General features: G+C 47.1%; 1 protein-coding gene across 2 annotated transcripts in view; it reads left to right on the top strand.

Annotated features, from left to right (window-relative positions):
- The first annotated feature begins 626 nt into the window (after positions 1 to 626).
- LOC130277056 (uncharacterized) overlaps positions 627 to 10,576 on the top strand; it is a 98,782-nt gene continuing 88,832 nt past the window's right edge. The window contains exon 1 of one of the 2 annotated variants that reach the window (XM_056527302.1): positions 627 to 746. The gene's annotated coding sequence lies outside the window, so the exon portion shown is untranslated. Of the gene's footprint in view, positions 747 to 5,748; positions 5,757 to 10,576 lie in introns of those variants that run through there. The other variant, XM_056527303.1, reaches the window with a different exon arrangement.

The raw sequence follows: 10,576 nt of genomic DNA, 5'->3' as shown, positions 1-10,576 counted from the left end.
ATGCTGAGTAGAGTTGCAGGGTCTAGCATTAATCTTTGAATGACATGACGCCAGGGTGAGGGGTCATATATCCTACCGCCACCCGTCCCAGAAACGATAGGGAGGAATAAAGAATTGTAATAAACTTAAAATAACTTTACTGCAGATTTTATGCAGGATGCAATTAACAACAGTCTTTACAAGAGGACCGGGATTTAGGCTCCTCGCAGGTTGGCTAGGACTTTGTAGGAATAAGCTTTGATTCCTTTCTATACGCTGTTCTACTGGATTTAGGGGTATGTTTAGGTCCAGCAGTCACGTAGGATTAGCAGGATGGAGTTGGATTAAACTCACGGTTTAGGAAGGTGCGGAATTGGTAGGCTTCAGTCCTAGATTGTCTTGCAGAATTGTACAGAGCTTTTACTGCTTTTTCAGCGCAGGAACAAGAGAGCGATTATTGGCTAACAGTGCCCTTGTATCTCAAGGGGCAGGATCAAAGCTTATTGGTTCCCCAAACCTGTCAGTCCTAGTACAAAGGATTCTGGTTACATCACATGACCTTGTCACATGACCCAAAAGGTCCTTAACCTTAGCAGAACAGAATTATTAAATATCACATGACCTAAGGTCCTGTACATTACTCATACCATTAGAAAATATATTAATTATATAAATTTTTTAAGACATTATGAGGCGACTAGGGGTTAACCCACCAAGAGAGCCCTATCCGCACGGAGGAACTCTGACTATGGGGAGCTACAACTAAGGTACGAGACCAAGTCCAATCTTCTACCAACCTTCCCAACTTTCTTAAAGATGATGCTGCATATGACTCCCATATAAAAATGTAATGGTGGGGATCATAAACAGTGCTGTTATCTTTAAAAGAAATGTGTACGGGGTGGAATTATGAGGTCCAACTAAAATGGAAGAAAAATTAATATTCATGAATTAACCCCTTAAGGACCCAGCCAATTTTCACTGTAGGACCCGGCCATTTTTTGAACATCTGACCACTTTCACTTTAAGCATTAATAACTCTGGGATGCTTTTACCTTTCATTCTGATTCCGAGATTGTTTTTTCGTGACATATTCTACTTTGTGTGGTAAAATGTTGTCGATACTTGCATTATTTCTTGGTGAAAAATTCCCAAATTTTATGAAAAAGTAGAAAATTTTGCATTTTTTTGAACTTTCAAGCTCTCTGCTAATAAGGAAAATGAATATTCCAAATAAATTATATATTGATTCACATATACAATATGACTACTTTATGTCTGCATCATAAAGTTGACATGTTTTTACTTTTGGAAGACATCAGAGGGCTTCAAAGTATAGCATCAATTTTCCAATTTTTCACAACATTTTCAAAATCGAGATTTTTCAGGGACCAGTTCAGTTTTGAAGTGGATTTGAAGAGCTTTCATATTGGAAATACCCCATAAATGACCCCATTATAAAAACTGCACCCCTCAAAGTATTCAAAATGACAATCAAAAGGTTTGTTAACCCTTTAGGTGTTTCACAGGAATAGCAGCAATTTGAAGGAGAAAATTCAAAATATTCATTTTTTACACTGGAATGTTCTTGTAGACCCAGTTATTGATTTTTTTACAAGCGGTAAAAGGAGAGAAATCTTCCTAAAATGTGTAACCCAATTTCTCTCGAGTAAGAAAATACCTCATATGTGTATGTCAAGTGTTCGGCGGGCGCTGTAGAGAGCTCAGAAGGGAAGGAGCGACAGTGGGATTTTGGAGAGTGAGTTTTTCTGAAATGGTTTTTGGGGGGGCGTGTCACATTTAGGAAGCCCCTATGGTGCCAGAACAGCAAAAAAAAAAAAAAAAAAAACACATGGCATACTATTTTGGAAACTACACTCCTCAAGGCACGTAACAAGGGGTCCAGTGAGCCTTAACACCCCACAGGTATTTGACGACTTTTCGTTAAAGTTGGATGTGTAAATTATTTTATTTTTTTCACTAAAATGCTAGTTTTCCCTCAAATTTAAAATTTTTACAAGGGAAAATAGGACAAAATGCCCCCCAAAATTTGTAACCCCATCTCTTCTGAGCATGGAAATACCCCATGTTAGGACGTAAAATGCTCTGCGGGCAAACTACAATGCTGAGAAGAGAAGGAGTCACATTTGGCTTTTGAAAAGCAAATTTTGCTGAAATGGTTTTTGGGGGGCATGTCCCATTTTGGAAGCCCCTATGGTGCCAGCTCTGTGCAGTGAGGACAAGCAGGGTTCTGTGCACTGAGGACAAGCAGGGTTCTGTGCACTGAGGACAAGAAAGGCTCTGTACACTCAGGACAAGCAGGGTCCTGTGAACTCAGGACAAGCAGGGCTCTGTGCACTGGGGACAAGAATGGCTCTGTACACTCAGGACAAGCAGGGTCCTGTGAACTCAGGACAAGCAGGGCTCTGTGCACTGGGGACAAGAAGGTTCTGTACACTTAGGACAAGCTGGGCTCTGTGCACTGAGGACAAGCAGGGCTCTGTGCACCGAGGACAAGCAGGGCTCTGTATACTGAGGACAAGCAGGGTTCTGTACACTAAAGACAAGCCGGGCTCTATGTACTGGGGACAAGGAGGGCTCTGTACACTGAGGACAAGCAGGGCTCTGTACACTGAGGACCAGGGCTGCAATCAGAATTTTTGGGGCCCCTTACACGGCTCAAGGCCTAACCCCCCCCCCCCCGCCTCTTTAGATATGATAGGTATGAGATAGATACGGGATAGATAGATATGAGAGATAGATAGAAAGATAGATAGGAGAGAGATAGATAGATAGATAAAAATTAGAATATAGGCTGGAAGTGAAAAAACGCAGCGTCCCGATGTTAGCTGCAAGTCAATAGTTAACTGCAAAATGCCAGATTCAATTGGCATTTTTCAGTTTGGCGTTTTTTTTTTAATCCTTTTGGCGTTTTTCAGCAATTTCGGGCTCAGAGGCTGGATTTTCAAAATGACAAAACCTAGTTTGTCGTTTTTTGCCCTGAAATCGTGGCGTTTTCCTCCCATAGAAGTCTATGGGAGAGCAAAAAAGGCAAGAAAAACGCCATGTTGGTTTTAAATTTTGCATTTTTGCATGCGGTTCTTATTCTTTTTTGGACTTTAGCGATCCAAAATAGTGATGGAGATACCTTTTTAATTAAAATTGCGTAGGGTACCATTAAAAAAAAAAAAAAAAAAAAAAGATACAGTAGTGATGGAAAAAATTGAATCTAACGGAATTTTGCTTTTTTATTACGAAATGTTTATTCATTTTTAAACAGGAATCAATTTATGTGGGCGGGTAAAGCACTGAAAATGTAGCCGACAATAATAAAAATGTAGTGTGTGTGTGTTTGTTTTTCACTTTTTTATTTTTTAGGTAGTGCTCCCAGCATAGAACACAATGTTCCATGATGAGAGTAGTAGTAGCTGTACTAATAGACATATCGCCCTTTGCGATCCTTCTATATAATGTATAGATGCGGCCGCTCTTCTATGGTCCCCTGCACTGACGTATATATACACATATTCATATTTCCCGCAGAGAGTTGTGATTGTCCAGATGGTTCCAGCCAATCACAACTTCGTGGGAAATAGGAATATGTGTATATATATGGCGTGCAGGGGACCATAGAAGAGCGGCCACTGCATCCACACATTATACAGGAGGATCACAGCAGGTGTCAGGAGTGATACCCGCTGTGATCTTTCCTTAACTACAAGTCCTACTAATCCCAACATGAAGTACACTCTGCTCCATGCTGGGAGCTGTAGTACCTGCATTAATAGACAGATCGCATCATGTGTCAGAAATGTTAGGCAGTGTGCACCATGTTAGGAGTAGTAGTACTTGCAGGTAAGAACAGATCACAGCGGGTATCACTACTGACATCCACTGTGATCATCCTGTCTATAGCAGAGATGGAGAGGCTGTATACAGCACCCGCATCCCTGCTCTGCACTATACTCCGGCCACTCACTCATTCATATTTTTCCTCAGAGCTGTGATTGGCTGCAACCATCCAGCCAATCCCCACTCTGGGCGGCAAATATGAGTGATGTTATATTGACATCACTGGCCGGAGTACAGAGCAGAGATGTGAGCGCTGTATAGAGCCGCTACACATCTCTGCTATATATAATGGACGATCACATCGGGTGTCAGGACTGACACTAGGAGCGATATGTCTATAGTACAGGTACTACTCCCATCATGGAACAGTGTGTTCCATGCTGGGAGTAGTAGTACTACATAAAAAATGTTTTAAAAAAAAAACAAAAGAGAAAAAAATGTTAAACACACACACACACTTTATAAAAAAATGTATTAAAATTTTGTTATAAAAAATAAACATTTAGTTAAATACATTTTTACATCCCTACTGCATCCTTTTTTATTTTATTTTATTTTATTTTTTTGGTACCCAACTATTTTATAAAAAAAAACGCCAAAGGGGCCAAAAAAGGCAAATTCCACACAAAGGTCAAAACGCGAGAAAAAAACGCAAAAACGCAGGGAAAAACTGTGGCAGTTTTTCTGGCGCTTTTAAGCCAAAAAAAAATCGCAGGGCAAAAATCTCAGTGGAATCCTAGCCTAAATCCGCAGCACACAGGTCCAAGTTAGTGCAAAAAAAACTTGTTTTATTCCATACCCAGGTGAAAGTAACAGCGACGTTTCAACCAGCTCTCCAGGTCTTTCTCAAGCTTGAGAAACACCAGGAGAGCTGGTTGGAACGTCGCTGTTACTTTCACCTGGGTATGGAATAAAACCAAGTTTTTTTTGCACTAACTTGGACCTGTGTGCTGCGGATTTATACTAATTTATATCTACACATGGCCCACTGACCAGGGTCTGGTTCTGCGTGCACAGACTTCTGTGTTCTTTTGGGTGCTGCTTCCCTTTTGCATTGCTGTAGATAGATAGATAGATATGAAAGAGAGATAGATATGAGATAGATAGATAGATAGATAGATATGAGATAGATATGAGATAGATAGATACATAGATAGATATGAGAGAGATAGATAAGAGATAGATATGAGAGAGATAGATAAGAGATAGATATGAGATAGATAGATAGATAGATAGATAGATAGGAGATAGATAGATAGCTAGATAGATATGAGATAGATATGAGATAGATAGATATGAGAGAGATAAATAGATAGATATGAGAGAGAGATAGATAGAGATAGCTAGATAGGAGATAGATAGATATGAGATAGATAGATATGAGATAGATATGAGAGATTAATAGATATGGGATAGACAGATGATAGATGAATAAATAAATAGATAGCTAGATATTAAAGTGTTTCCCAAATAGGGTGCCTCTAGCTGTTGCAAAACTACAACTCCCAGCATGCTCACACAGCCAAAAACATGCTGGGGATTGTAGTTTTGCAACAGCTGAGGGCGCTCTGGTTGAAAAACAATGAGATGGAGGTAAATAGTCACTATCTCATTGTTTTTCAATCAAGGTGCCTCCAGCTGTTGCATGAGATATTTATTTATCTCCCACTAATCCCCAAATTGCAAACTCCCCCAACTCCCCCCTCTCCCCAGAAAGTAACTTACTTTGATTGATGGATGCCTTCCTTAGGCATAGTCTTTCTAGTCCCAGTGGCCACTGAGTGTCAGAGCCTTTGGTGGAGCAGGAAAAAAACTAATCATATGATCCTGCTTCACCAATAGTGTGAGGGGAGGGGCGTCCTCTCTGCTCTCCTCCTCTGCTCTTGCACCAGTCAGCAGTGTCGGCCCCAGCGCGGATATTACAGGTATGACATGCCACAGGTTTTAAGAAAAAATGTCTCTGGTAGCTGTGGGCCTTTTCTGTTTGCCCCTGGGAGCAGGAGATCGCTTTAAACAGCAGTCTTCTGCTGCTGTACTGGGGCTGCAGGTTGCTGAAGGGGGGTGCAGCTGGGGCCTGGGCCTCCTGGGAGCTCTGTACCCTTACTGGAGTACTGGCTGTACCCCCATGATGGCGGCCCTGCTAAGGACAAGCAGGGTTCTGTGCACTGAGGACAAGCAGGGTTCTGTGCAATGAGGACAAGCAGGGTTCTGTGCACTGAGGACAAGCAGGGCTCTGTACACTGAGGACAAGCAGGGCTCTGTACACTGAGGACAAGCAGGGCTCTGTGCACTGAGGACAAGCAGGGCTCTGTACACTGAGGACAAGCAGGGTTCTGTGCACTGAGGACAAGTAGGGCTCTGTACACTGAGGACAAGCAGGGTTCTGTACACTGAGGACAAGCAGGGCTCTATGCACTGAGGATAAGCAGGGATCTGTACACTGAGGACAAGCAGGGCTCTGTACACTGAGGATAAGCAGGGCTCTATGCACTGAGGATAAGCAGGGATCTGTACACTGAGGACAAGCAGGGCTTTGTGCACTGAGGACAAGCAGGGCTCTGTGCACTGAGGACAAGCAGGGTTCTGTACACTGAGGACAAGCAGGATTCTATGCAGTGAGGACAAACAGGGCTCTGTGCACTGAGGACAAGCAGGGTTCTATGCATTGAGGACAAACAGGGCTCTGTGCAGTGAGGACAAGCAGGGCTCTGTACACCGAGGACAAGCAGGACTCTGTACACCGAGGACAAGCAGGGCTCTGTACACTGAGGACAAGCAGGGCTCTGTACACTGAGGACAAGCAGGACTCTGTGCCTGAGGACAAGCAGGGCTCTGTACACTGAGGGCAAGCAGGGCTCTGTACACTGAGGACAAGCATGGCTCTGTACACTGAGGACAAGCAGGGCTCTGTACACTGAGGACAAGCAGGGCACTGTACACTGAGGACAAGCAGGGCTCTGTAGACTAAGGACAAGCAGGGCTCTGTACACTGAGGACAAGCAGGGCTCTGTATACTGAGGACAAGCAGGGCTCTGTACACTGAGGACAAGCAGGGCTCTGTACACCGAGGACAAGCAGGGCTCTGTACACCGAGGACAAGCAGGGCTCTGTACACCGAGGACAAGCAGGGCTCTGTACACAGAGGACAAGCAGGGCTCTGTGCACTGAGGACAAGCAGGGCTCTGTGCACTGAGGACAAGCAGGGCTCTGTGCACTGAGGACAAGCAGGGCTCTGTACACTGAGGACAAGCAGGGCTCTGTACACTGAGGACAAGCAGGGCTCTGTACACTGAGGACAAGCAGGGCTCTGTACACTGAGGACAAGCAGGGCTCTGTACACTGAGGACAAGCAGGGCTCTGTATACTGAGGACAAGCAGGGCTCTGTACAGCGAGGTCAAGCAGGGCTCTTTTTCCACGAGGACAAGCAGGGCTCTGTACACCGAGGACAAGCAGGGCTCTGTGCACTGAGGACAAGCAGGGCTCTGTACACTGAGGACAAGCAGGGCTCTGTAAACTGAGGACAAGCAGGGCTCTGTACACTGAGGACAAGCAGGGCCCTGTGTAGTGCTGGGCAGTATACCGGTATGGACCGGATACCGTTTTTTTTTTCTCCCACGGTATGGATTTTTGCCCATACCGCTATACCGGTCGAGCCCCTCCCCCACCCTCCGAGTCAATAAAAAAAATGAAACTTACCCGTAATGGGGGTGGTGCGGGCCATCTATCTTTCCTGTAGTGTCCAGCGGCATTCCGGGTGGAGGGTGAACCGGTCCGGGCTGTCCTTCTCCGGGGGTCCTCTTCTCCACTCCGGGCAGGCTCCGGCCTAGTACGCTGCATAGACGCCGCGACGCCGTGACGTCAGGTGCGTCGCGCACGGACGTCACTGCGCAGCGGCGTCTATGCAGCGTTACTAGGCCGGAGCCTGCCCGGAGTGGAGAAGAGGACCCCCGGAGAAGAAGGACAGCCCGGACCGGTTCACCCTCCACCCGGAATGCCGCCGGACACTACAGGAAGGATGGATGGCCTGGCTCACCCTGCCCAGACGGTCCCTGCAGCAACTGGGAAGGTGAGTCAGGGTTCTCGGATGGACAGGGGTCCGTATAATATACTATACCTACAGTAGGACCTCCAGCTGTTGAGGCCCTCCAGCTGTTGCAAAACTACAACTCCCAGCATGCCCGGACAGCTAACGGCTGTCCGGGCATGCTGGGAGTAGTAGTTTTGCAACAGCTGGAGGCACCCCTAGTTGGGAAACACTGACCTATACTATACACTACTATATAGTCCAACATGCTGGAAGTTGTAGTTTTGCAACAGCTGGAGGCTGTAGGGTTGTTTGTTACAGCTATTTAAAAGGGTACTCCACTGCCCCAGTGTTCAGATCATTTAGTTCCAAAAGCCCATTTAGTTCCGCTACGCCACCTCAATGCAAGTCTCAATGTAAAAAAATATATATATACTGTGAAATACCGTGATACTTTAGAAAAATACCGTGATACTCATGTTTGGTCATATCGCCCAGCACTAGCTCTGTGCACTGAGGACAAGCAGGGCTCTGTACACTGAGGACAAGCAGGGCTCTGTACACTGAGGACAAGCAGGGATCTGTGCACTGAGGACAAGCAGGGATCTGTGCACTGAGGACAAGCAGGGCTTTGTACACTGAGGACAAGCAGGGCTCTGTACACTGAGGACAAGCAGGGCTCTGTACACTGAGGACAAGCAGGGTTCTGTACACTGAGGACAAGCAGGGCTCTGTACACTGAGGACAAGCAGGGCTCTGTGCACTGAGGACAAGCAGGGTTCTGTACACTGAGGCAAGCAGGGTTCTGTACACTGAGGATAAGCAGGGCTCTGTACACTGAGGACAAGCAGGACTCTGTACACTGAGGACAAGCAGGGCTCTGTACACCGAGGACAAGCAGGGCTCTGTGCACTGAGGACAAGCAGGGTTCTGTACACTGAGGACAAGCAGGGATCTGTGCACTGAGGACAAGCAGGGATCTGTGCACTGAGGACAAGCAGGGCTTTGTACACTGAGGACAAGCAGGGCTCTGTACACTGAGGACAAGCAGGGCTCTGTACACTGAGGACAAGCAGGGTTCTGTACACTGAGGACAAGCAGGGCTCTGTACACTGAGGACAAGCAGGGATCTGTGCACTTTGGACAAGCAGGGCTTTGTACACTGAGGACAAGCAGGGCTCTGTACACTGAGGACAAGCAGGGCTCTGTACACTGAGGACAAGCAGGGTTCTGTACACTGAGGACAAGCAGGGCTCTGTACACTGAGGACAAGCAGGGCTCTGTGCACTGAGGACAAGCAGGGTTCTGTACACTGAGGCAAGCAGGGTTCTGTACACTGAGGACAAGCAGGGCTCTGTACACTGAGGACAAGCAGGACTCTGTACACTGAGGACAAGCAGGGCTCTGTACACTGAGGACAAGCAGGGCTCTGTGCACTGAGGACAAGCAGGGTTCTGTACACTGAGGACAAGCAGGGCTCTGTACACTGAGGACAAGAAGGGCTCTGTACACTGAGGACAAGCAGGGATCTGTGCACTGAGGACAAGCAGGGCTTTGTACACTGAGGACAAGCAGGGCTCTGTACACTGAGGACAAGCAGGGCTCTGTACACTGAGGACAAGCAGGGTTCTGTACACTGAGGACAAGCAGGGCTCTGTACACTGAGGACAAGCAGGGCTCTGTGCACTGAGGACAAGCAGGGTTCTGTACACTGAGGCAAGCAGGGTTCTGTACACTGAGGACAAGCAGGGCTCTGTACACTGAGGACAAGCAGGACTCTGTACACCGAGGACAAGCAGGGCTCTGTGCACCGAGGACAAGCAGGGTTCTGTGCACTGAGGACAAGCAGGGTTCTGTACACTGAGGACAAGCAGGGATCTGTGCACTGAGGACAAGCAGGGATCTGTGCACTGAGGACAAGCAGGGCTTTGTACACTGAGGACAAGCAGGGCTCTGTACACTGAGGACAAGCAGGGCTCTGTGCACTGAGGACAAGCAGGGTTCTGTACACTGAGGCAAGCAGGGTTCTGTACACTGAGGACAAGCAGGGCTCTGTACACTGAGGACAAGCAGGACTCTGTACACTGAGGACAAGCAGGGCTCTGTACACCGAGGACAAGCAGGGCTCTGTGCACTGAGGACAAGCAGGGTTCTGTACACTGAGGACAAGCAGGGTTCTGTACACTGAGGACAAGCAGGGCTCTGTACACTGAGGACAAGCAGGGCTCTGTACACTGAGGACAAGCAGGGCTCTGTACACTGAGGACAAGAAGGGCTCTGTACACTGAGGACAAGCAGGGCTCTGTGCCTGAGGACAAGCAGGGTTCTGTACATTGAGGACAAGCAGGGCTCTGTACACTGAGGACAAGCAGGGCTCTGTACACTAAAGGACAAGCAGGGCTCTGTCCACTGTGGACAAACAGGGCTCTGTACACTAAAGGACAAGCAGGGCTCTGTACACTGAGGACAAGCAGGGCTCTGTAAACTGAGGACAAGCAGGGCTCTGTACACTGAGGACAAGCAGGGCCCTGTGTAGTGCTGGGCAGTATACCGGTATGGACCGGATACCGTTTTTTTTTTCTCCCACGGTATGGATTTTTGCCCATACCGCTATACCGGTCGAGCCCCTCCCCCACCCTCCGAGTCAATAAAAAAAATGAAACTTACCCGTAATGGGGGTGGTGCGGGCCATCTATCTTTCCTGTAGTGTCCAGCGGCAT

Source organism: Hyla sarda, chromosome 6 (assembly GCF_029499605.1).
Source record: "Hyla sarda isolate aHylSar1 chromosome 6, aHylSar1.hap1, whole genome shotgun sequence".
NCBI classification, from domain to species: Eukaryota; Metazoa; Chordata; class Amphibia; order Anura; family Hylidae; genus Hyla; species Hyla sarda.
This window is presented reverse-complemented; position numbering and strand designations above follow the sequence as displayed.